This window comes from Bombyx mori, chromosome 6 (genome assembly GCF_030269925.1).
Source record: "Bombyx mori chromosome 6, ASM3026992v2".
NCBI lineage: Eukaryota > Metazoa > Arthropoda > Insecta > Lepidoptera > Bombycidae > Bombyx > Bombyx mori.
In genome coordinates, this window is record NC_085112.1 from 1,775,303 (window position 1) to 1,802,368 (window position 27,066).

General features: G+C 37.5%; 1 protein-coding gene across 1 annotated transcript in view; it reads left to right on the forward strand.

Annotated features, from left to right (window-relative positions):
* Positions 1 to 27,066, forward strand: part of LOC101745327 (adenomatous polyposis coli protein) — a 51,527-nt gene continuing 24,461 nt past the window's right edge. The window contains exon 1 of the mRNA XM_021347395.3: positions 1 to 190. The gene's annotated coding sequence lies outside the window, so the exon portion shown is untranslated. The remainder of the gene's footprint in view (positions 191 to 27,066) is intronic.

A 27,066-nucleotide genomic window follows, 5' to 3' on the forward strand; every position in this document is an offset into this window, starting at 1 on the left:
CATGCGGCGCGCGGCAAGCGAACGGTCGCGGCCATTTTATCGTTCCGAATTCGAAAATTTCGTTTTTTTTTTGTTTGTTTCAAACCAGTCTCGTGTTTTTGTGAAGTGAATTAAAAGATGCGTTAGTGTTTTAGTAGAATTTTTCGCGCCATATGCTTGGATAGTGCGCTATGGAAGTAATCTGTGGTCGGTTCGTACCTTTGAACGATTTTTCAGGCCTCGTTGAATTTTTGTTTCATGCTTGTTGCGTCGGTGATAGTATAGTATAGTCGTTAAATAATTTTAATATAATTATAAAAACGGAACGAATTTAAAATTAAAAAATTTTACTCTCAAGCTACTCGACCAAAAACAAATTTGAGCGCGTATGTTTAAATAAAGCCCACGAAAATTCAATTTTTCTTCCTAATACAAGTAGACAAAAATAAAAAAGGGTGAATTTAATAATTAAAATTAATTCCGAATAGTACTAACTACGTTTCCCTTAAAATTGCCAAAGTGAAATTATGTACCTACAGTGAGTTTTTCCAATCTGCTTAAAGAAAATTCACACATTCACATTGCGAAATGTAGCATTTCCTTAACAAGAAAAAGCACTCTATTGAATGTAGACTCGTCTTTAACAACCCGGATGCTCGCTTAGGGTGCATACCTATGCCAGTGTTTCTCAAACTTTTATCTCGGAAAATACATTTCTTTCTAAATTCTTTTCTCGTTTGGCTAGCACTAGCAGACCGGTGACTTTAAAAAAAAAACTTTATGATGTTAACTTTAAAATTTAAACTTTAGTGAATCTGAATACTGTACATGTATGTGTTTATTATAAAACCGGAGAAAGTTCTAGATTTCGGTCCTTGAATCTCTTAGCTCTCCGTGAAAATAAATCATGATACTTGAGTATTATTTAAAGTGACATTTTCGTAAAAGTCATCTTACACTACATCGCTTTGCGAATTATATGGAGTTCACATAATAAGTCGTAGTTTAAGTCGAAAATCCAACTGCTTGAGTAGCTGATTCCATTTAAACAAATGTTTTACTTAGCTTCTTTTTTAAACCTGTAAGATGTGTAGTGTTCTTACAAGTTCGGGCGGTTGGTATGACGGACACATCAAACTAGGAGTGGGTAATATCGGTTTTGCCACGTATCGAATCGTATCTATATATCGAGGATCAATATCGGATATTGAATCTATATATTTTCTGAATCTATATATTGATGGATGCTGGTAGATTTTCTCGATTCATGATATTTGAGATTTGAAACGATACGCTGATATAATATCGTAGTAGATATAGATTTAAGTCAACGTTATACGGTTTAATTATTTGGATTCAACTAAAAATAGAAAAATGTGTACTTTAAAAATCAAACACAAAAAACTTTTAAGTATTTATAAACACTTGTCCAAAAATTCTAGTTCAAGGTCAAAGCGCGTGAAATTAAATTCAACGATGCAAATAGGCTATACTGCATTCAAGTTAGGGTCGAAAGTTGAAACTTCTTTTCTTAATTGTATCCTGCTGATACGCTAAGAATAATCTACAGACATATGGACTTAAATATAAGGTTTACAATTGTACGGATAATGCCTGTTTCTGTTTCATTCATCACATGATATCCCTATTGTGCGCTCACTCACTCTGGCCGATTCGATACGAACCAAACGAATATTGCTGATATTAACGAATCGGTACGATATGCCGATGCGCATCACATCGAGCAATATCGTGTATCGGCTGATATCGAAATATAGATTTCGATTCACGAATCGGTCCGATATGGCGATGCGCATCACATCGAGCAATATCGTGTATCGGCTGATATCGATATATAGATTTCGTGCGGGGCGATATCGGATTCAACGATATTGCTGCGATATATAGATATTGAATATATATACGATTTATATCACCCACTCCTACATCAAACCGCTTGATAGCGTGAACGAAAAAAAAAAAACTACCGGATACTAGTTTAAGACACATTTAAATCACAATTACTGTTCCCCTTATGCCCCTAAATAATAAAGTTGAAAATAGCACTTCAAAAGCAAGTCCTTAATTCTAAGTTCGTAACGATGTTGAGAGACGTTAATGATCAGGATTCCGTGGGTGGTGGCGGTTCTGGCTGTCGCGATGATGTACATGCGGCTTATGAACGTTTATCACCAACAAACCAGTATGTAGTAACTAAACTCAATGGAACAGTTTTATTTTTTATTTTTTATTGCTTAGATGGGTGGACGAGCTCACAGCCCACCTGGTGTTAAGTGGTTACTGAAGCCCATAGACATCCACAACGTAAATGCGCCACCCACCTTGAGATACAAGTTCTAAGGTCTCAAGTATAGTAACGACGGCTGCCCCACCCTTCAAACCGAAACGCATTAGTGCTTTACGGCAGAAATAGGCAGGGTGGTGGTACCTACCCGCGCGGACTCACAAGAGGTCCTACCACCAGTAAAGACAGTTTGACTATTTTCGTCGTAGTCTCAATTATGTTCCAACTAGCGTCCCGCTCTCGCTTGGCTTCGGAAACTGTAATTTATTATTGATTTCTCCACTATTTAATGGATGTTATTGTACATATAAACCTTCCTCTTCAATCACTCTATCTATTAAAAAAAACCGCATCAAAATCCGTTGCGTAGTTTTAAAGATTTAAGCATACATAGGGACAGACAGATATAGGGACAGAGGAAGCGACTTTGTTTTATACTATGTAGTGATATATATGCACAAATATGAAAAATTGTAGGTTAGGTCACTTTTGCAGCGAGCAACTCAACCGGGCTAGTAATTCTAAGCCACATCCACTTTACCATACTGAATTCACTCTCACTACTTCACTCGAATGAATGAATCATCGGACATAAACACTTGCGCCTAACTAATTATAGTATACTTTTCGTATACACGGTCGTTACCCTAAAATACAGCCGTGATATTGTTATGTAACTGGAGATTATTTTTGTTGTAGGTCAAGATCGTGAATTTCACATAATAATTTTATTGACATTGTTAATGAGGCTTGCGTGAAAGACGATATGGGTAAGAGGGGAGTGAGCGAAGAAATGGTATATGATAAGGAGAAAACATGTTGCGCCGACCCCATGTGACTGGGAGAAGGGCAGGATAATGATGATGTTAATGAAGCTTGCTACGGTTGCGTTTAAAGTTCTTAAGATTTACGGCCTGGATATGATTACCCAATTTGGAGAACTCCTTATCCGCTCTAATCTATCCAGTCGAATTGGAGCTAATAAACAACAAAGCTTCAAACCCGCTCGCTCATAGACATAATCCTAAGTCTCGATTTTGTTTTTAAAGCACATTACTGGCACCAACCATTGCGGGTTTTCTTAGCACAAAAATATTTCGTACGATTTTATCGAAACGATAATTCAGTTTATTGGCAATGTCAGCCGCTCCGTGTAAGAGATTTATTCCCTTTGTTGTTATGTAATATACGAGTCGGAGATACAAGACTGGAATAGACGGCTTTATATTGAGCTATGCGCAATAATCACAAACAGATGCCACTTCTACAATCTACCTTGTTATGTAAAAGAAATAGTTTAGATCGATTTTTTTTTTTTTTTTAATTTTTTTTTTATTGCTTAGATGGGTGGACGAGCTCACAACCCACCTGGTGCTAAGTGGTTACTGGAGCCCATAGACATCTACAAAAGTAAATGCACCACCCATCTTGAGATATAAGTTCTAAGGTCTCAAGTATAGTTACAACGGCTGCTCCACCCTTCAAACCGAAACGCATTACTGCTTCACGGCAGAAATAGGCAGGGCGGTGGTACCTACCCGCGCGGACTCACAAGAGGTCCTACCACCAGTAAGAAGTAGGCTTTCTCAGTTTATCCGATTTCTTGCGTAGCAGTAGAGAATTTCCCTTTTTTTTCTTTTACGCAGATTATAATTTTGCGGGTTTGATTTTTATTACACGATGTTATTCCTTCATTGTGGAAGTCAATCGTGAACATTAGTTGAGTACGTATTTCATTAGAAAAATAAGTACTCGCCTGGTATTCGAACACCGGTGCATCGCTCAACACGAATGCACCGGACGTCTTATCTTTTAGGCCACGACGACTTCAAATTGATTAGATTCCTCTGTAAAATTAACAATACGTTGTTTTTCTGTAGTCTGTAGTACAGAAAAAAAAAACCGATCATAGGAACGATATTATACGAAGCGAAAGTAATTGGATTTATAATACAATAAGATTAATTTAGGTCAAATTTCCAATTTTGATGAAAAGATTTTTCGATCGATTTGCTGTCGACATTCTCAAAGTAATACTAAAATTGGATCTTCCAATGCTTTATTAGCCACCATTAGAGAGCTAGTTGGAAGAAATTTTTTTTTTAAACGCTAGGTTGTGTTTTTAGTGAGTAAATATTTTCTCCGCCTGTTTCTATCTCTCTTCGGGTTTGATATAAAAATATAGCATATTTTATTTACATTGTCCGAAGTTAAGTTTCATTTTTTTTCTGTCACAGCGATACTAGAATAAAGAGTTATTTTTCATGCAATTGTCACTTATGTCTCTGTAGTTAGATAAACAAAACCTTGATTTTAATATCTCGGAAGATATTGTTATCTCTGGCTTGCAAGTTAAAATAGATCATGCTTACCTTCAGAGAATCGCGCTATTTAATTCACTTAAAAATTTCCAAAGGATCCCATATTTGACCTCAGCGGTTGGTGACCAATTTTTTGAATCTAATTGTTATCATTTGATTCAATAGTAGGCAGTGCGAGTTTGAGTTAACTTTTTCGATATCGAGAACGTTAAAAAACGCGCTCTAAGAACACTGAGGTCAGCTACTGTTTGTTTCAGTTCTCCCTAATACATAGCACCGAATTGACGTGGCTTAAGCAAAATTCTTATTTAATGGTAAACTTCAAAAATGTAATTGGAAAATAGAAATTTCTTTGTTCTTTGATATTAATACTTTAAGGTATTTTATTTGAAATAGACGGAAATAGTACTTTATCCTTTTCTAGACATACAGAATAGTCTATGAATCCTTCAAAGTAAAAAAATAATTTTGTTAAAATTGTTAGTTAAGCGACAGGTCGGAATTCGCGCGCGAATTTTTAAATGTTATCAAAAAAGTTTGGTATTCGTGCTCTGGTAACCACCCGATATATACTTAATTGTTCATCTGCATTTATATTAGATTATAGCTGACCCGGCAGACTTCGTAGTGTCTCAATCGATAAATAAAAAACCTAAGCTTTTGTATAAAATAAACTTAAACAAACAAAAGGAATCCGTCCGACGCAGGACACATCAAAGGAAAAACAAAATTGTTATTTTTATTTAATTCCGAGCATTTTCATATTTATCTACCTTTTAATTCTTCTCTGGACTTCCACAAATAATTCAAGACCGAAATTATCCAAATCGGTCCAGCCGTTCTCGAGTTTTAGTGAGACTAACGAACAGCATTTCTTTTTTATATATAATATATAGATGCCATACAACAACAATAATAACTTTCTTTTTAAAATATGAAAACTCACCGCTATGAATATACATACTTTGTATCAAAGAGAACTGTGAATGTAATTGATAGTTGACGAACGAAGCGTAACATGTAGGTACCTACGTATGAATCACATTTGTGTGGGTGTCGTCTGATGTACGTCTGTTCGCAATACAATAAAATTGCTATATTTCCAACGTAATCAAAGAATAATTTTATTGAATGAATCTTTTTGAAGTTTTGAGAAATCTTTATATATAAAAATGAATTGCTGTTCGTTAGTCTCGCTAAAACTCGAGAACGGCTGAACCGATTTGGCTAATTTTGGTCTTGAACTATTTGTGGAAGTCCAGAGAAGGTTTAAAAGGTACATAAATATGAAAATGCTCTGAATTAAATAAAAATAACAATTTTGTTTTTTCTTTGATGTGTCCCCCGTCGGTCTTTTATTTATCGATTGAGGCACTACGAAGTCTGCCGGGTCAGTTAGTAAGTAATATATATATATGGAGACGTGAAAGGCTCTTTGGTTTAAGCGACATTTTTGAGAACCATTTAAAGATCAAATTTAAAAAAATTATCATAACAAAATAATTTTTTCAGCTATTTGTATGGGGTAAACTTAATTGAAGCTCAATTAAAAACATTGAATTATTGATACTAATATTATACTAAATACTTGGCTTAAATAAATAACTTGGCTCTGCCACTGGCACTGCTGAAGTCCATGGGAGACGGTAACCACTCACCATCAGGTGGGTCGTATGCTCTCTCGTCTGCCTACAAAGGCAAAAAAAATATCGAGGGGTGTAAGACTATTTTGTTTAAACGACATTTGTGCACCTTTACAGGAGAGCCATTTATAGTTTAAAATTTGGCAAAAATATCTTAACAAAAAAACTTCTTCAGCTGTTTGAATGGAGTAAACTTAATTGAAGTTCAATTATAAACATCGAACTGTTGATACTAATACCAAATAAAAGGCACTTTTAATTACAAATATAACCGTCGCGTATTAAGCGAAATATCGCTTAAAACAAATAGCCTTTCCGAAAGTCGTTTAAACCAAATAGCCTTCGATATGTTTTCCTTTATTTCATATTTCTACTGCTTCTTAATGGTAAATCATCAGATGCTGAGTATTATATATCTTTGATGTAGGTATATCTTATTCATTCTCTGTTGGACCCTGCGAAATCATTCCTCAAAGCTCTGATATAATCATTTGTCCAGATACGTCTAGCTGAGGGCAACTACTAACTATACTTGAGACCTTAGAACTTATATCTCAAGGTGGGTGGTGCATTTACGTTGTAGATGTCTGTGGGCTCCAGTGACCGCTTAACACCAAGTGGGCTGTGAACTCGTCCACCAATCTAAGCAATAAAAAAAATCTGTTAATAATACAGTTAGAGCATTAAAATTTTAATATGGAGCTAATATATCTCATACTCCACCCATCTAAAAATAAAATAATATAAAAAAACCGTTCTCTTCTGTCCCATCTAAGACCCTCTCATGGCTTTATCTTTTTATCTTCTTACGAAATGTTTCGCGGTTTTTACTCCGGAAAAGCTTATATGTATCCAATTCGAAATTAATTCAAATAAAAATATATAATACCTAGAGTAGGTACTTTCGTTACGAAACAAAAGTGCGCAACTTCATCGTTGGATAAACTTTTTATTAGAGCTTTCGAATTTTATGTATTTGCTCTCAATTTATTAGCTATAAACCTTTTTACAAAATGGTTAGCTTTTAAAGTTTAAAGACCAAAGTTTTATTTATTGTAAATACTAGTTTGAAACTAGCGGCGCTATGACTAATAGCTGAAACACGCCAGTTTGTTGAAACGCCTAGAGCGCCACTTACAGGACGTTGACGGCTTGATGTCCGGAACTTTCAAGAAAATCGTCGGTCAGGTAACAAAATTTCGCGCCAGTAAAATATTATTTTTCTGAACAAAAGTACCAAATACTGAGTACCTTCTAAGGATTGTATTTGACGAATGTGATGCGTTATTATAGTTGATATATTTTAATATATAGTTTGCCTATTTTTGGGAGCATCACATAAATCTGACAAAATGCACATAAGTATTCAGTTTTTTTTCTTCTTCGCTAAAACTAAAAACTTCACTTACGTGGTATTTAGTTACGCGACGCAAAAAGATAAACAAATGTACAAAGACAATGTCCAATGAGTGTGCAAAGTTTCAAAATATCTATAATTATAACTAAACCCACTGGATAGACCGCATTGAAATAAATACCCCAAAAAACCGATCAAGTTTCCCGTCAATAAAACATTTGGATCTATAAAAATATCTTTCGAGCCACTGTTGACATATTGATTGCGTATCTCTCGCATTACTTAATGCATCGTTGGGCATAAGGCTATCTGCAGATATTAAACAGACACCCACGCCGAAGCTGTTTAGCCGTTGCCATTGAAACTGGTAAGCCTGACCAGAATTTACGCGTTGAAATACCGGTACCGCGAGCGGCCATCGTAGCTGATCGCAGGTTCGAGAATTTAACTACATATACTGTACTGTTGGTAGGACTTCTTGTGAGTCCGCACGAGTAGGTACCACTACCCTACCTATCTCAGCCGTGAAGTAGTAATGCGTTTCGGTTTGAAGGGTGGGGCAGCCGTTGTAACTAAACTGAGACCTTAGAACTCAATCTCAAGGTGGGCGGCGGCATTTACGTTATAGATGTCTATGGGCTCCGCTAACCACTTAACAGCAGGTGGTCTGTGAGCTCGTCTACCCATCTATATATCCACGGACGTTCAAGGTCGGAGACGTGTCGCTAACAATGGCTTCTATTATTAACTTTCTTAGGACCCATCTTCTGTTAAGTGTGTATGTACCGGAGGCCATAAACAACGCGAGTGCCGCCAATTACTTTAGGACGTGAGTCTAGATTGTATTGACGCTAACAAGGCGATTTCACTTGTCCAATTCGTCTTATTTAAGATTGTAATTTTTACGCAGAATTCGTAATGACAAGTGCTTGTGAATTCGTTTATGAATTCATCGTGTTAGACAAAGGCCCATTGTGTCCGATGACGATTCAAACGAATCGTGAATAGTAATGTGTTTTCGGCGAGCAAGAAAACAAGTTACAACGGCACTCTCTGTCTTCTTCAAAAAAAGAGTAATCGACGGATTTTTTTAATTCAATACAGCGTGAAACTGAAAAACTTCTTCTTCTTCGTCGCTTTCTTCATTGCTGAAGGTCGTGTACCTGAAAATTGAACGTGGCATGTCTCGTGAGCTGTTTCCATCTCGTCCGGTCCTCAGCTTCTCGAATGGCGGTTGCAACTGGCAACCCAGTTAGAGCGGTTATTTGATCACACCAACGGCTAGGTAATCGGCCGCGGGGTCTCTTTCCTTCTACTTCGCCCTACTGAAAAACTACAAAACAGAAATGTAATTAGGTCGTCCAGGGTAAAAGGATTAACTCCATAACGGTATCTAGTTTCGTGATCCACTTTTTATAACGTATTGAATACGAGTGCTCTAAAAGCTCTAATTTTATCAATAATTTTAATTAGGTTAGACTCGATTTCATTTGCAAATTGAATTTAAGGAAGGAATTTGTAGTTAATGTTCGGATTACATTTACTATTTTAGAATTTGCTCAGTGATCAGATTATTATTCAACATTTACCTCTCTTTAATCCGATAATTAAAAAGCCAAAAGGATGACAGGACTAAACTTTAACGATTGGGTAAAACCTAATCAAGAAAAGCTTCAACCAAATAAATATTCATACTATTTAACACATATTTGCGATACAAATAGAAACCTATTTACAGTAATGCAAATAAAAATTGAAAACTGAACAATATTTTTATTATTTTTACACCTAAACTATTAATCTACCATCAAGGCCTTAAGTTCAAAAATATGACCTTATTGCATCACAGCAATGAATCATTCTGTGAGCGAAGAACATAATCGAGAATTTAAATGTTTTATCCCTTTTTGGATTGTTTCATTCTGGGTCGCGTGTACAACTTTAAGTATGTTGTGAATTACTCAATAATGTCTACTCGATATGGCAGATAATTTAAGGTTTTTTTCTTGTATTATATTCGCGTAGATGGGCATACCAATTCACGGTCGCTGGTGTAAAGCAGACTACGAAGCTTACGGCATAAACACCGACCCACTTTGAGACAAGATCCCTTCAGGGCGATGTGTAACGTTGTTTCATGGCCCGGAATGGCAATGGGCATGGGGGCATATAGGGCCCGTCCGAGCTCAGCATAAGTAAAAAATATTTATATTATTACTGAATGAATTTTAACACATGACGTTGCTTCTGTATCACGTTCCGAGGCATCGATCGTCAATACAAGGGGGCTATTTTTATTATAGAAAAATTACCTGTCCGTGAACCAATCACAGCTTATTTGCCCGACCAGAGATACACCCAGCTTACCTTCTATAATATATTATTAATTTGTATACTCTAAACTCTTATGAATATGATGGATTGGATGGATAAATGTAAATATTAATATTTCGACCACGTATATTATTATTGCGAACCAAGTATGGAAAGTGAAGGTTACATTGATGCATAACAAGTGGCTGTGTAGGTTGATAATAAGCAAGATAAGCTTATTTCATTGAAGATGAAATGTGGGTAGGCGTCAGTGCTTCGAGTGAAAATAGCTTTAGTTTTGCTTACATTGGCAGACGATCTTTAACCGAGACTGTCATCACTCAAACGATTAACACAATTTTCATTCATTCATGTTAATAAGACCAAAAATTAACAATTAAACAATTTTAAAAAATATAGAAAATGAAGTCCCCGCAATAATAAGCAATTTTGAAGCATACAGAAAAAACAAAATTGAAAGTTTTAAAAAAAAGTCTTGAAGAGTATAACAATTATGCGATTTGGATCTGGCGAACGCTCTCATGAACAATTTCGTTCCGATAAATCGATTATTGTCAGTGAAAGTCGAATTATTACAGCGGCAAACAATTTTAAAACAATCTTTGATTCTTTTGTTATACAGATCGCTTAGTTTTGATTTTACCAACAATAAAATGCAAAAAGATAAAGCTAAGTCAAATGGAACAAAAAAAAAGACAACTGCGAAACAAAACGGGACAAATTAGACATAGAAACAGAAAAAATAATAAAAAAAAAAAAAGATTTTATTGTAAAGAAAGCGTGCGTTTCTTACACTATTTGTAATTCAAATTTATTAAAATTTATTTTCTATTTTTAGTTGGATTTTCTATAAAAGCCTATTTTTTTAGTTTTTTTAAACTATTATTGATTTTTAATTTTTTAATTCAGTTCCAAATTTTTTTTTTCAAATTTTCAAAAATTTCATCTGAACAGTCGGTAACTTAGCCGAGAAACAGGTGATCGGCGCGCCTGGTAGTTTTTTCCCTTCTTGATCTGGACGCAGACACTCCAGGTCTCAGGAAAACAAAAAATCGCTAATCCTGATTATCCTAGTAAGGATAACGGATCAAACCGTTTAAAATATTGAATTATCATCGGTCCTTAATAAGTATGCCAAATATAGAGTTAATCCGACGTTTTAAAGGGGGTCAAAATCATGTTCAAAGATTCCGTTACATACATACGTCTGAAGCTAATAAAAGCGTATTAAATATGTTAAACTCTAACTACTCATTCACTGCAGAGACTAAACAGTGAACAAACAATAGAGAATCTAAATCAAGTACCCTCTACATTCTACTTATTGAAAATAATTGAAACGCTCTCATATACCGTACGAAATGATAAATTTTAAGACTGGTGGAATGACATCTTATTTGCCGTAATACTAAGAAATGCTTGGGCTATTTGAGCGAGAATATAAAAAACTGCTCTTAAAATTATACTAACTCTTGTGACTTTACAGCTGCCCAATAAGAATGTAGGATAAACGTAAAGCAAGTAATGAAGTTGTAGTTTAATGAAAACTGGATGTTTTAAGATAAGGGTGGGTTGCGTAGCAGTAACATGACAGAATGCAACATCTATCTATATATATATAAAAATGAATTGCTGTTCGTTAGTCTCGCTAAAGCTCGAGAACGGCAGGACCGATTTGGCTAATTTTGGTCTTGAATTATTTGTGGAAGTCTAGAGAAGGTTTAAAAGGTAGATAAATATGAAAAGGCTCAGAATTAAATAAAAATAACAATTTTGTTTGTTTGATGCCTTTTGTTTGTTTTAAGTTTGTTTTATACCAATGTTTAGGTCTTTTATTTATCGATTGAGGCACTACGAAGTCTGCCGGGTCAGCTAGTTCTCAATAAACGACTTTGAAAACATAAAGAAATCTCTGTCGTACTTTGCACACCGCGAACCGTGTCCCCGCCTTTTAACGAACTTGACCTCATCCGTAGGAAATTGCCTAGTGCCCCCCGACTTCCACCGAAAGTGCTTCGTCACGTGATAAATTTAATTCACGGTTAAAAATGGAGTTGCTTAACGTAAATGTTTCATTACGTAACGAGTTCAAATCAAGGTTAAATGCAGTACATGCCCTTTATTATTATATCTAAGCCATTAAGGCACACCTTGACGAACCCTATGGCAGTTATTGTCCGACCGAATGGGCTGGTGGTCCGGCGTCCCGAGGGGGAGGGTGATGGCAGAGATGTGTTCCGCACTAAACGCTTCACTTTCCCCCCTTTGCCTTTTCATGAGCTCTGTCTCATGCAAGGTTTGGATGCTGGTTGTTGAGCGACAGGAGGTTTTAGTCGGTTCGACTCCGACATGCCCCGCCCTCCATCCCCAGTGTAGTGTAGTGTTACCTACATCAGGCAGAAGTCCGGCGAATTCCTAAAAAAAAAAATTACAGTTAGTGTTCCAGTTTTCTCTTGGCCATGGGTCTTTTTGTATATTTGTCACTTACCTACACTGTCATCATCGACTTCTTGCCGGGCGACTCTCCCATGATCCTCCACCAATACCCACTCAATCGATTAGAATACTGGTTATCTTTTACCTTAAAATAAGGCTTTCAATAGAGATTGCATTAATTAAGTTTTTACGATTTTTTATTGCATTGACCTCACGGCCCAATGTAAGTTGCGTGGTTACTTACTGCGATAGATGTCACAATCTGAATGCCACCACCTACCTTGAGACATTAGGTCTATATCGCGGATGCATATGTGTACCGGCTATCCCACTCTTCGAACTAGAACAAATACCCTTCGCGCTAAAACAGGCAGGGTGGTGGTACCTACTCGTGGGAATCACAATCGGTAAACTCCTACCGACAACCCGAACTATATCGCCTATAGTTCGATAAACAGAACAAAACTTACTGGTGGTAGAACGTACTGTGAGTCCGCACGGATAGGTACCACCACCCTGCCTATTTCTGCCGTGAAGCAGTAATGCGTTTCGGTTTGAAGGGCGGGGCAGCCGTTGTACTGTAAAAACTAAGACCTTAGAACTCATGTCTCAAGGTAGGTGGCGGCGTTTACTTTGTAGATGTCTATGCGGTCCGGTAACCTAAGCAATAAAAAAAAAACTATAAAACTTTCTTCCATAAAATACTAAACCCTTTAGTTCAATACAACGGCATAATATTGTATTATATTGTACTTAGATTATTAAACCGCACCACCTAGCTTTGTAATATACATGAGTGACTGACTTCATATGCGTAAGAGGTCGCGGCTTACGACACTCGATCTCATAATTTCACATTAACTTGTCATAATTAACGCGCATTGTACTCAAACCTCGATTTTTTGCTGTTCATTGCACGTAATAAAGAATGTAGATGTAACTAAACAGATCATTGTTAGGAACAATCGTTTTAAGATGGGAATAATGATAGGCTATATAAATTATCGCTTTACCTACGAATCTGGTATCTCGGAAGTCCAGATATAAAATGCTTATTTTCAATTATTTTTTTTTAACTAATAAATAAATATTTACTAACAATAACACCACGTTAACTGGTGCCGTGATAAGTTCGTGAAGAACTTGTGTTACAGGTACCAGATAACGGAAATAAATGTAAGATTTTTATTATACACATACCTATATTTAATATACATCCATAACCCTAGAAAAGACATTTATATTTATCATACAAATACCTTCCCTTGGCGGGATTCGGGATTGGAAATTAGTTTTGCAATTGCACATTTAACAGCGTTTCGGAATATTTCTGAGAAATCAAAGACTTGTTTTTCTCATGCACTGTAGTGTCTCTCAGAAAATATAGATACTGCTTCTCCCTCGACCCTGTGACCTGACAGTCAGATGTCTGATTGAACATGGCTAGCCCACGAGCACTCAAATTATCCTCCTTCGATGCAGTGTGCTTAGAGCGAGTTTTTTAACGTTCTCGATAGCGTAAAAGTTAACTCGAATTTGTATGGAACAGCGCCCCTAGCGGAAAACGTAGGCAACGTTTCAACTCCATACAAACTTTTGTTAGCTTTTGAGTTAACTTTTACGCTATCGAGAACGTTAACGGACTCGCACTGAGCACACTGTTAACGTCTTATTCATATCACCTAACAATGTTATCTTCACACGTTAAAAAAGATAAAACACGTTTCCCAGAGTAATATCACTTTAAATTATCTCTTTTAAAAGAAATAACGCACCGGAACAACTGTTACTGTGTTGTGAGTCAAATCGTATAAATATTTCGTAATACTTTTTTTTTTACGATTTTTTTTTTTCAATTCTCACGCCTTTTGTGGAGAGAGATACTAGACTATATTGCGGTAGACAGCGACTTGCCTGTATACCTGGCATTGCTGATGTCCATGAACAACGCTAAATACCTACAATCGGATAGGCTGTATGCACGTCTATGTATGTTTTTTTTTTGTTGCTTAGATGGGTGGACGAGCTCACAGCCCGTCTGGTGTTAAGTGGTTACTGGAGGCCATAGGCATCTACGACGTAAATGCGCCACCTACCTTGAGATATCAGTTCTAAGGTCTCAAGTATAGTTACAACGGCTGCCCAGCCCTTAAAATCGAAACGCATTACTGCTTCACGGCAGAAATAGGCAGGGCGGTGGTACCTACCCGCGCGGGCTCACAAGACGTCCTACCACCAGTAAATGACTCTCTATATCCTTCGAGCAATCTAATTACTAAGATTGTTACCGACACGGGCGACTGTTAATTCAAAGCCGTTTCTTACATGCTTTCAATGTGTCATTGTCCCCACGTGTTTTGTAATAAGTTTTTAGTCGTTTTTCTTGATACTAGTTGATATAAATTTCGTAATCCATTGTTTGTGCTTTAATGGCTTGATTTTTATTGTCTCTGTGAGTTCTCGAATGGCTTATTGTACCGGCACATATAAAAAAAGAGTTTTAGTTGCATAATATAAAATTTGTCTCATTATTTCTTTGTAAGCGGTCGCTTGCATAAGATGCATGGAGTTTTTTGGTGCGCCGTATCAGCAACTGTTGTCGTCCAAGGCGCTCATGGCTGTCCTGATGCGAAAATACCGGTCAATCGGTCGGTTGAACTCGTTGGCTACGACGAAGAATTCGACGGGCAAACTAGCCCATATTATAGACATACTAATTTTCTTGTCGGATCTTCTCCGTGTGTCGCGATTCCGATCCGGTAGTAGATTCAGCGAAGCACTGCTCTTGCTAGGGCTAGTGTTAGCAAATTCTCTCAGGTTGAGCCCGTAAGATCACCTACCGGTCTGCGCCAAGTTGAAATAGCCCCTAAGGCTACCAACGATTAGGCAGGGGAAAATAAAGCGTAAATATTTCCAGCAACTTTTTATTTGTGGATCGACTGACTACTGCTATCCTTTAACATGGTTTCGAAGTCTATAGACAAACCTAACTAAACTATAATAAACCTAAATTGCTAATAAAATTGTCAAATGGAAATTCGCACCACAGAATTATGGGATATACCCAGCGTTTCCGTCATACATATCGATTTGAAGGGAAAGATGACCATTGTTCTACCGGAACTGATACTTCGATTTCAAGGCCGCGGGCGTCAAGAAAATGCGGGCTCGTCACACGATAATTTTCCAAAAAACAATAATATATCCTTTCGGATTTTACCAGTCTAATATGCATTATCTCAACCTGCTATTCCAAGAATCAGCTGACTAACACGACTGTTGTATATCACTGATGTTGTGAAGTTGTGCCAACTATTTACGAAACGCTAAACCAGATGTTAACGCTAATAGGTCACTACTGATAGTTCTTTCTTCGTAACGTTTTTCGCCTAACCAACGGAATATTGAACCAAAATTTAGTTGCCGAACCACTCACTGCTCGGGAGTTCAAAAGTTGATCTGGGATTATTAACGCCTATCTACACAAATGTAACTATACTGAGATCTTAGAACTTATATCTCAAGGTGCGTGGCGCATTTACGTTGTAGATGTCTACGGGCTCCAGTAACCACTTAACACCGGGTGGGCTGTGAGCTCGTTCACTCATCTAAGCAATAAAAAAAATGTCGTGTAATGTCTAGAATATCACTTACCTATTTTTTATTTCTGTCAGTGTCGTAAAGACTGACTAAAGGATAGTCTGGAGAAGAGATAACAAACAGGCTTTCTCTCTCACTGAGTGGATACAGATTCTGTCTCTTTATGTTTCGACGCAATAATGCCTTGCAGTTTGAAGACTCGACGACACTGCGACCTGATGTCTCAAAAAAAAACATTTTTTTCGAGAACATCAAAGCTTGTTTATATAAGATAAGAACATTATTTGTACGCTTGCATTTATTGTATTTGATTTTCTTACAACCATCTCATTTTATCAGTTTCATTCATACAAGTTTCAAGGTTGTTTACAATCTAAATATTTGAATATTTATGTATACTATGCGTTTGTCGTCGTATAAATGAACTCTCTTAAAACACTTAACGCACTGGTGGTAGGACCTCTTGGGAGTCCGCACGGGTAGGTACCACCACCCCGCCTATTTCCGCCGTGAAGCAGTAATGCGTTTCGGTTCGAAGGGTGGGGTAGCCGTCGTAACTATACTGAGACCTTAGAACTTATATCTCGAGGTGGGTGGCGCATTTAATAAAAATGCGCAATAAATAAAAAACAGAATTGGTTAAATTGTAGTAATATATTCTTTACGTAATAAAACGGTTCAGTTTTTTTGATTTGCATGTGAGAACATTTAGAGCGTTACTATTTTGAAGCCAATTTGTGACTGTTTGCCGTTTTCCAACATTATTTTTTTATTTGCCGACCTGAAGAGCCGTGAACTGAAAATATCGATAGTAGGTATTGGAATATCAATTAATTTGACGTAAAAACCGGTCTAGATAATTTAAAAAATTTTTATCGCTGAGGTGGGTGGACGAGCTGACAGCCCACCTGGTGTTAAGTGGTTACGGGAGCCCATAGACATCTACGACGTAAATGCGCCACCCACCTTGAGATATAAGTTCTAAGGTCTCAAGTATAGTTACAACGGCTGCCCCGCCCTTCAAACCGAAACGCATTACTGCTTCACGGCAGAAATAGACAGGGTGATGGTACCTGCCCGCGCGGACTCACAAGAGGTCCTACCACCAGTAAAATTCCGGCAAAAATGGGCTGGACGTATCGCGTTGGCGCCTAGAGCCGGTCGTCACGGTCCAATTATTGTAATGGCTTTGCGCATCGCGAAATTCCATAAATGATTATGGACTTTCACCGTTCGTTGAACGTTTTGCTTTCGTGCTCCTAATTGTTGTGCGCTTCGTTCTTTCTCTTAATAAAGCTCTTTTCGATACTCATGATCTGGTTGAGGTTTTGTCTGAAGCCGAGCTCTTGTTCCGTGTAAGTAAAGGGGGGGGGGGTGATCCTCAAACGCTCTTACCAAACCAGTCAATTTAACTGTTCCTCAAAAATTGAAAACGTTCGCGAGACAACCAGCGTTATAATTAGTAAGGGATAGTTATTTAAAAAAAGTGGCCAATTAAATTTGATATTTTCAAATTATTCCATACGTTGGTATTTCAAATCTGTATAAAGATAATTCTCATGAAATCTCTAAATTCTTGACACTTCGGTTTTTACAAACATCTAACCGATGTAGAATGGTAATTATTTTTCCTTGAAAATAACGTTACTGGGACTAATTGCGCGTCGCTTGCGACGAAGGGCTCGGCGAGTAAATTAACCCACAGACACAGCCCACTACTGCATTTCTGCCGGTTTCTCAGTGGGTCGCGTTTCCGATCCGGTGCTAGAATCTGCAAAGCACGGCTCTTGCTAGGGTTCGTGATAGCAACAACGTCAGGTTTTTAGCCCCGCGAGCTCACCTACTAATTCGGTGAATCTAGAATAATCCCTCAAGGTTAGAGAGAGAGAATACACTTTATTGCACACCAAAACACAATTTACATTCAAAAAACAATCAAAAAAGCCAAATACATTTGGACAATAGGCAGTTTTATCGTTAAAAGCGATCTCTTCCAGACAACTGTTTAATTTACAGAAATTCTGGAAAATATAAAAATATATATAATTATGTTGCGGTGTACTATAGATACTAGAATGTACTATAGATACTAGGTTACTAGAATAGGTAGGAAAAAAAAAAGACTAATTGTATTGGTAATTACTTTCCTTATTAAATATAATAATCTTTAAAGAATAATATATACATCGAATTAATTGCATAAAAAAAATCATCTCACACCTCATTTCAGAATATTATGAGAATTACCCATAAATTAAACGATAAAGAATCTATCTGTCTTCACTAAAAAGAATATTTCGTGTGATGTTAATTGACCATACGAAACTGAATTAATGAACTAGATTAAAAATAATGAAACCGTCCACTAACCGCTCACACAGATCTATGAATAAACTGGATAATCCTTTCGAACGGTCGTCTCTTTTGAACAGCTCCACGTGCCCATAAAAAGTAAAAGAAACCCGAAGTCTATTTTTAAAAGTCACACTTCCTGCTGTGTCGTGTGTCACGTCTAGTATTTTAACTCTCGGTTCGAATGTGATTATATTTAACTTTAGATTTTTTTTTACTCAAAATTTTAAAGCCTTATTTAATGCCAACGAAAATCTATAAAACGATCCCGCTGCTCATGGATAAGGGTGACATGAGGCTGTCACCACTACCCTAACTACTCTTCTGAAGTCGTTGGAGACATTAAAAGTTAAAGCAGCATTTAAGTTACTGGTGGTAGGACCTTCTTGTGAGTCCGCACGGGTAGGTACCACCACCCTGCCTATTTCTGCCGTGAAGCCGTATGCGTTTCGGTTTGAAGGGCGAGGCAGCCGTTGTAACTATACTTGAGACCTTAGAACTTATATCTCAAGGTGGGTGGCGCTTTTACGTTGTAGATGTCTATAACATCAGGTGGGCTGTGAGCTCGTCCACCCATCTAAGCAATAAAAAAAAGCCACTCTAAGAACGGTTCTCAAACCCTATACACAAGTATTCCAAGCCAAGACGAAACATCGAAGAGGTGAAGTATAACAGTGATCTAGTAATCCATTAGGAAAATCATTGCATAATTAATTAATCGTACATACTAAATGGCTTTAATTACCGATGTGCTGCAACAACATTCCGCGTTACCGTGTAATGGTGTGGTCGTAAGTATAGGCGATAGTTACGGCTTACGTCGCACACCGTTGCATAAATATGTATTACCAGGCTCTAAGCAGGGCGTTCTCGTCAGTCTGCATAAGTTCTCGCCGCAATTATGTGTATCGTTTTAAGCGAAGAGTCTCATGATTTAAATGTAACGGATACTTTTTTTTATTTTTTTTATTGCTTAGATGGGTGGACGAGCTCACAGCCCACCTGGTGTTAAGTGGTTACTGGAGCCCATAGACATCCACAACGTAAATGCGCCACCCACCTTGAGATACAAGTTCTAGGGTCTCAAGTATAGTTACAACGGCTGCCCCACCTTTCAAACCGAAACGCATTACTGCTTTACGGCAGAAATAGGCAGGGTGGTGGTACCCACCCGCGCAGACTCACAAGAGGTCCTACCACCAGTAAATAACTACTTCGAACATTTCAAACCCTGATCAACATCTATCAGTGGTTCTAGTTTGATAGCTGATGAGCAGACCCGAAGACCGAGTTCAGTTGCGGCCATTGCTAGAGTCTATGTCCAATGGTGGACTAATGGGGGCTGCTGATGACAGATATATAATAAAAACTTCTGAACTCATTTACCCAGTTGCAAAGAGCCATAGCGTCATATCACACCGTTGATGTAAGACCAGTAGACCGCTTGCTCGTATGTTATCGTTGACAATAATCTCACGTTTAGCATTTTTACAGGCCCTATTTACGTATTTAGTAAATTAGCCAAATAGTTGCAGTGGAGTAAAAATTTGATAACATAAAGTCGGGTTGTGACGATGAGAAATGAATAGTTCCCGGACTGACTTAATAGCACTTCGTGTGGTACAATAACATTCTGAACTTTGAAGCCCTTTTTTTACCGGGCTAGTGCTAACACGAACCCTAGCAAGAGCCGTGCATCGCAGAATCTACCACCCGATCGGAAAAGCGACCCACTGAGAAGATTCGGCGAGAAACTCAATGGGCTGTGTCTGTGGGTTAATTTACTCGTCGAGTCCTTCATCGCAAGCGACGGGTTCGACGAGAACGATTACCGGATTGTGTGGCAGAAGCGCAATTAGACATAAAACAGATATATTATCTTGAAATGTCTTTATCCAACCCTATTCAAGGTTAAATCGAGGTGCCTTCGATCTAAAAATATGAACTCACAAGAGCCCTTACTATTAATAAGAGTATAAGAGCGTAGGGCCATCGAGATATCGTCAGAGCGAGTCGACGAAGTCGGTCGAGAGCTCCTCAAATAACTTCCAACCGGCTAGCTCAGTTTCTCTTGCGTCCGTTTTTACCAAATATGTACAATATTTCGTTGCGCTAATTAAAAAATAAAACTTAGATTTTAATGTAGTATAACAATGAGGACCTCGTTCCACCTTGCCACGCAACCTCTTTACTAGCTTTATGATCTATTTGTAATGTGAAGGATGCATCGTAAAATGTGTTTGTAGCTCGATCAATAAACTTGATCACGAACCTCTGTGCATACGCTCGACCTGATTGAGCGATGCGGAATTCATGATGATGTTGAAAAATTGTTTCCTCAAAGGTAACGATAACCACAGTAAAACAAATCCCTAAATTTTAAACGAAGGTTCCCAAACGAACAGGCGGCATACAGAAGCGCGAAGTTAGAATTTAGATAATTGTAATAACTACAACTAACTACAACTGCCGATATACACGCATTACCCGCCTTCGCGTTATAGCGTTGATTATAACTCGAATATTGATTTGAAATACATTGCAGGTTCACGATATGTGAGATTGTTAAGATGAAATTTGATAGGATCATATTTTACAATTATTATTGCCTGCTGAGGTTACTTACGGCACTGTCTTACTTTTAGCTTCGGGAGCGATTGAAATACAACTCTATTTATATCAATCGCGAGACGTTTGTTGTAAAACACAAGGAATTGGTTTATCATTTGGTTGGTTCTCATGGATACCAAATTTAAAAGGGATTTTGTTTCTCCACATCTGATGAATATATGTATTTTCGTTGAACATTCTCAGAGATACGATAGTGTGTCAATGTAATGACTTATGGGGGAAAAAGAAACGCTATGTCTTATTTTTGTCTTCTTGCATTAAGCAGGACCCTGGTGAAATGTCCATGTGATCATGATGTTTTGTTTATAAGTTTATTACATAACTATCGTCACACCGTATCTTCTAATGAATCCTGTCAGATTAATATCACGTAATACTTCGATTTACTATACAACTCAATAAAAAAACCTTTTTACTTTATATTTTAACTATCATATAATTTCCCTACGTTTAATTTTTAAACATTCAAATCAACCTTGAATCTCTACCAACGTAAACAAGCTATTTTCAAATGAAATTTACGATCGCCGTTGTATTTCTAAACTGTACGTGAATCGGATGTGGATCTTATGGCATCTGCCATCTGTTTAACGCGTGCTTCGGGTCCACGTATGATGTTATCTTTAGCAGCGGTTCAACCATGCCCCTGACATTGTTGATGTCCACGTATGCTGGTAAACCTCCTAAGACTCGTAGGTACTATCAGTCGTGGTTTAAGTCAAAATTAAACAAAACTTAGATTCAAGTTTGATTCATGCTTTCAAATTCTTTCGTAATACCAAAACAAACACAATTTATCTAAATTGAGATGAGGCTTTGATGATTGCGTTCCATTCATTCTTTTCGATCTTTATCACGCTTACAACTTAGGCGTTTACGTGGAAAATAATTAAATTTGTTAATTATTTTAACGTGAACATGAAGAATCGGTTATAGAATAGATATTTTGAAGTCGTCGTGGCCTAAAGGATAAGACCTCCGGTGCATTCGTATCTAGCGATGCACCGGTGTTCGAATCCCGCTGGCGGGTACCAATTTTTCTAATGAAATACGTACTTAACAAACGTTCACGATTGACTTCCACGGTGAAGTAATAACATCGTGTAATAAAAATCAAATCCGCAAATTATAATTTGCGTTGGTAGGACCTCTTGTGAATCCGCGAGGGTAGGTACCACCACCCCACCTATTTCTGCCGTAAAGCAGTTTCAGCTTGCAGCGTTTCGGCTTGAAGGGTGGGGCAGCCGTTGTAACTATACTGAGACCTTAGAACTTATATCTCAAGGTGGGGCACATTTACGTTGTAGATGTCTATGGGCTCCAGTAACCACTTAACACCAGGTGGGCTGTGAGCTCGCGCACACATCTAAGCTATAAAAAAAATTGAGGAGTGAAAAGCTATGCGGCTTAAGCGACGTTTTTGCAATTTTACAGAAGATTCATTTAAATTTTGAAATACGGAAAAATATAACAAAAAAATTCGTTCAGCTATTTGAACGTGGTAAACTTCATTGCAGTTCAATTAAAAACGTAAAATTTTTGATTATAATACCAAATAAAACCGACCTTTAATAATTACAAAGACAAATGTCGCGTATCAAGCGAAATGGCTCTAAAAGCAAATAGCCTTTCGACCTACTTTCGCCTCTCGACTTGTGAATTTTGTCAGAATACCTGCGACACAATGTTTCTTGAAATGGAAATACTAATTCGTAATATTTAAAAAAAGTATAAAACAGAAAGAAACCGTATGGGCACAAGTGCATAGATTTATTTACTAAGTGTGACACAAAACAACAATTCTCGGTCTTGAACGACCAATTTGAAAATAAATTTGTTTAACTGCTGTGGCCTATTAATGCTGTTGTCGTCCACCACAAGTACCACTATATTAAACTTGAATATAGTTTATTTAACACGAAAAGAGAGTTCAACTATGATTGAAATTACGATTTGATTTTTTTTATCTATACTCTATACTAATATATAAATTTACAGTGATTTTTACGGATGTTCCGTTATAACTACTGAACCGTGCATCCGATTGACTTGAAACTTGGTATCCGTAGACCATCTCATCTTGGCAACGTACCAAACAAAACTATCATCCAACTAAAATAATAAAACAGAAACATCGTTTCTACTAAGGGGATCTCTTTTAATAAAATTTTACATCAGTTATTATTGAACTATAGTCCATATCTAGGCCAAACACACGCACGCACTAGATCTTAAAATATCGATAGAATTTATTGCCCAACACTAGTTTTATTGTATGCCAGACGCTATTCAATACATCTAGATAAATAGATACATACTGACGCAACAGCTCTTACTGAAACACTATTCCCAGGAGCTCCTCGAAAGAAATGAAATTAGTAGGAATATAAAAAAGTGCAAAAATGAGTTCCCGCGATTACTATAGATCGTACAAAAGCGATACAGATCGCTCCAAAACATCGACACGGGACAGCCACGATAATGATTTCTTGGATAACGTAACGGAATTCAACGCGAATCAGTTCAAATTATACGATGATTTCACGACCGATCTGCGTATTAGCTTTAATCCGTTGCGACAAAACTACGTTGAGGTGACGACAAGTGACGCGACACGAAGAAGAACAACGGATCCCAATGATTCCGGAGTGGACATGGAGAACGGGAATCCACTCGATGATCTAACTTCTAAAGATAGCGATTTGGTAAGTTCTCTGTGAATAAAAACGGACTATTTGGTACATTTGCTTTTGTATAAAAACTTAGAAAAAATTTGTCAAATTTCACTAGATCTGTCATTTGTTTACTCTTTATGTACCTAAATGTCGTCCATTGTAAAAGGTTTTTTTAATTTTTGTAATTAAAGAAGTAGCGGCTTATTGTGTGTGTGTTCATTTAACTGTATCTACCTAAGTGACTTTTCTTAAATCTAATATATTGTCAAAGCATAAGTTTTAAATACTCTTCTTTTAATCATAAAAATACTTCAACGTCTGTGTACCATTGAGTAGGTAAATGCAGTTTACAACGCCAAAACAAATCAATAACTTTTTGGGGGTCTTTCAGATTAAGAGTGCTCCAAATAAACAATAAATGGGACGCACATGTACCGTGGATTTTGGTATTATTTATTTGCTCCGGTAAGCAGATAGCGTATTCGTTCGTATGAGCGAACTGTCAAACGTAAACAATCCACTTGACCCGACACCCGTTTCTAAAGCAGACATTGCAAATTTCCGACCGGAACCAATAGTGCGTGTCGCTTCCACTCGACGTCCATTGTAACGGGAGGATACCGGTGCTTCGCCATTGTGTGTTTGACGGGAACCTGCCCGGCGTCTCGTATTGTGCAGATGACCTTCTTACGAGTCTTGAATGTCGAAAGGACAGCAAATTTATCGTATTATTGGAATTTGTTATTACCCCTTTTAGCTTTTTTTTCCTACCTATGCTGATAGCCTTGAAAGGCTATATCAGCTTCACCCTAGCGTGTAGGTGAGCTCACGGGGTTCAAACCGGAGTTGTGCTAACACTGGCCCTAGCAAGAGCAGTGCTTCGCAGAATCTACCACCCGATCGGAAACGCGACCCACTGAGAAGATCCGGCGAGAAACTCAGTGAGCTGTGTCTGTGGGCCCTTTTAGCGCTGATCTGCTTTTCATATATTTTGCAAAAATTGCTAAAGGATTTTTGAAAATAACTTAAAAAAAAAACAATGCTAAATTCACAGCAAAATCATTTTAAATGGTTATTTACAAATGTTATTAGCTTATTAAAAATGACGCGTCGTACAGGTCGATGCCTTATACCTATAATCAAACTAAGCATTCCGTCGATATTCCGACACTCCGCACTTTATACGCATTAATAGAGAGTCGATCTATCGATAGCTCGCGCTCTAAGGGTTAAATATTTGGAATTATAATTATATTTGGAAATTTTAATTGTGTATGACGCGTTTAACGTTCGCTTTCCATTCCACTGACAATCACAACACATTACAATAACAGCAATAGAAATTCTCTGATGTTATTTGCATTAAAATGTATGTGTTCTGTATATTTTGCAAAAACAGTATGAACAATGGTTTGTGAATCCAATAGAACTATTTAGGTCACAGTTTACAGTGCAATAATAAATCTTAATACTGCGTTCCGTGCCTAATGGCCACTCCAAACTGACCTCATTCACTCTTAGTCTGACTATATGTACACCAGTATCAGATTTCCGTGAATAATGAGGTAATTTGAAGCAGTATGTCCACCACACTCACATTCACCCCACCGCAATCAATTGTTCTTTTCTAAAAGAAGTTTGAAAAGAATCTTCAGCGACCTAATTATGTTACTGGCATTCCTGATTTTTATTAGCGACGGTGATCACTTACTGTCCCCTATTGGTCTGCGTTCGAGGGCATTAATATGCACTATTCCCATCAAAAAGATTTATTTTAAAACTTACCGTCCCCTATTTGTCTGCATTCGAGGGCACTAATATGCACTATTCCGATCAAAATAATTTATTTTAATGCACTATTCCCATCAAAAACGTTTATTTTAAAACTTACCGTCCCCTATTCGTTCTAAATTTTTTTTATTGCCGCTTAGGCAGACGAGCATACGGCCCACCTGATGGTGAGTGGTTACCGTCGCTCATGGATTTCAGCAATGCCAGGGGCAGAGCCAAGCCGCTGCCTACCGTTTAATACTCTCCACAAGCCTCGTTTGAAGAAGGACATGTCATAGCGCTCGGGAAACACCGTGGAGGGGAGCTCATTCCATAGCCGGATGGTACGTGGCAAAAAAGATCTCTGGAAACGCACTGTGGATGACCGCAGTGGCTCCAGGTAGTATGGATGAACTCTACTCCGGTGGCGGGTGGTGCGATGGTAAAAACGAGACGTTGGTATCATCTCGAACAATTCCACAAAGCACTGTTTGAGTGCCAAATATGTACTAAATTCCCACCTAAAACATTTATTTTAAATCTTTAAATAGCTACGTACTCAACATCATATTTGGAGACTAATGAAGACTTGAGTCGACTATTATCAAAGGCGGCAATCTGACTTTTGGACAATGATTGGTAAATCAGAAAAACGAATTATTGACTTTGTATTCCATTGGCAGTCACAAAACTCTTCGGAACGACATCTTAGATAAATAACAGGTTAACTATTAACCTTTATTTAATGCAGGTTTTGAACCGTATTCTTTGAAGGAGACGATTATATTCAAATAAATCTGTATTGACACATCAATAATTTTTTTTTGTCCAAATGCACAGATTGCCACCTTTGATAATAGACGACTCACTTAAGTCAAATGGGTAAAGAGTATTTTCGAAGTAGACTCTTCACAAAAAAAAACTCACATTAACGGAAGTTATTAGCAAGTCCAGTGAGCGGTCTTATCGCTTAAAGTTCATCATCATCAAGAGCGTAGGGCCATCGAGATATCGTCAGAGCGAGTCGACGAAGTCGGTCGAGAGCTCCTCAAATAACTTCCAACCGGCTAGCTCAGTTTCTCTTGCGTCCGTTTTTACCAAATATGTACAATATTTCGTTGCGCTAATTAAAAAATAAAACTTAGATTTTAATGTAGTATAACAATGAGGACCTCGTTCCACCTTGCCACGCAACCTCTTTACTAGCTTTATGATCTATTTGTAATGTGAAGGATGCATCGTAAAATGTGTTTGTAGCTCGATCAATAAACTTGATCACGAACCTCTGTGCATACGCTCGACCTGATTGAGCGATGCGGAATTCATGATGATGTTGAAAAATTGTTTCCTCAAAGGTAACGATAACCACAGTAAAACAAATCCCTAAATTTTAAACGAAGGTTCCCAAACGAACAGGCGGCATACAGAAGCGCGAAGTTAGAATTTAGATAATTGTAATAACTACAACTAACTACAACTGCCGATATACACGCATTACCCGCCTTCGCGTTATAGCGTTGATTATAACTCGAATATTGATTTGAAATACATTGCAGGTTCACGATATGTGAGATTGTTAAGATGAAATTTGATAGGATCATATTTTACAATTATTATTGCCTGCTGAGGTTACTTACGGCACTGTCTTACTTTTAGCTTCGGG